This window comes from Rhinolophus hipposideros, assembly GCF_964194185.1.
Source record: "Rhinolophus hipposideros genome assembly, chromosome: 13".
NCBI lineage: Eukaryota > Metazoa > Chordata > Mammalia > Chiroptera > Rhinolophidae > Rhinolophus > Rhinolophus hipposideros.
The window spans coordinates 16,998,214-16,999,681 of NC_138059.1; positions in this window are offsets into that span (position 1 = coordinate 16,998,214).

Below are 1,468 nucleotides of genomic sequence, written 5' to 3' on the forward strand. Positions count from 1 at the left end.
TTGTACTTGAAAGACTGCTGTTACATTCTCTCCGTTGGCCTCGGCTGGTCAGCAAGGTGTATGGGTACTAATTGCAGAAATCTGATAGTGTACCAGCAGCAGGCAGAACCTGTCTGTGCGGCTTTGCTTGTTCAAAGTTGGGGAAGAGGCTGGTTGGGCCGGCTTACGTTATTCTCATTGTGTCTTGTCATTTGTTTGTGCTGCACTATCCTGCAGTGTGATGCTGTGATGTGGGAAGCAGAGCCTTTGGGCCCAAGTTCTCGGTGTCGGGGCTGCCAAATGCACTGTCCGCAAGGCGGTAGGGAGATACTTCCTTTCGTGGGGCCTGAAACTGACACTAATCCAAAGGCATCTGGAGGCAGCTGTTTCGGATTTGATGCAAATGTGACTCCCAGTCTGTCAGGCTCTCTCTGACGATGATTGACATATTTACTGTTGACGGTACAAGGTGAGCCCTGAATTCCTCTTAGATATGTGGCTCTTTGCCTCATATTCAGGGTGAGAAAGGGGTTTTGTTCCAGATGCACATCTGCCTGGGCATTTAGAAAAAAAAAGCAAAAACCTCCTGAGACTTCTCCGGGCTTCTCTTGACTGACAGCCAGCTTAGAAGTCTTGTCATCTACACATGGAAATCTTCTGGAACTGGCATATGTGGTGTTGATAGAAGGAGTTTAAGATCTCATGTATGATGGCTCTTCTTGGTTTCTTGTACCATCACAGTTCTTTGTAAGTTTAGGTTTTCCGTTGACGAGCAGATACATTCTGACCAGCGCTGATGAGAAAAGCACCAATTAGAAGTCACATTCCTAAAATAGTGGTAGCCAAAGCTGGTTTGGAGAGGTTTTTTTCCCCTGTTTTGGCAAAGTCCAGTATTCTGACCAATCTGGCAGTTTCCAGCATTGCATTCCTCAGGACATATGGTTTGTAGAATATTAATAGGTGCCAAAACAACAACAAAAAAACACACACTACTTATCTGTAGTCAGATAAGTCTGGAATACTCGTCTGCCCACGATGTCTCACTTTTTGAGTAATTTTGAAGCATAACAAAAGTTCTGAGAAGTTCTGCAGCCATGATGCTCAACCACATCACCCCTAGTAATTTACTGTGGAATATTTTCTGATAGCATCTATCTGTATCCTTTAGAACCTATTAACATTGTGTAGGATGCATTTTGGAAAATACTCACCTGGGGGGAAAAAAAGGCTCTCATTCCCTGAAATGGGGCTTCCTCAATGTAATCCAGCAACTCTAACTGCAGAAAGACAGAAGAAAGATGTGGGGCTTGCCTGGAAAGACAGGCAGGGGCCTGTGAGCAAGTGAGAGGATAGCCGGTGATTTAGAGCCCAGCAGCACTTGCTCTGCAAGGCTCACATCAGGTCCTTCGTGCCTGTGATATCTTCCCTGGTGACCCCATCCCAGAGTCACTTCTATTTCCTGCTCACACCACTCTTTGGCTAGTGGACT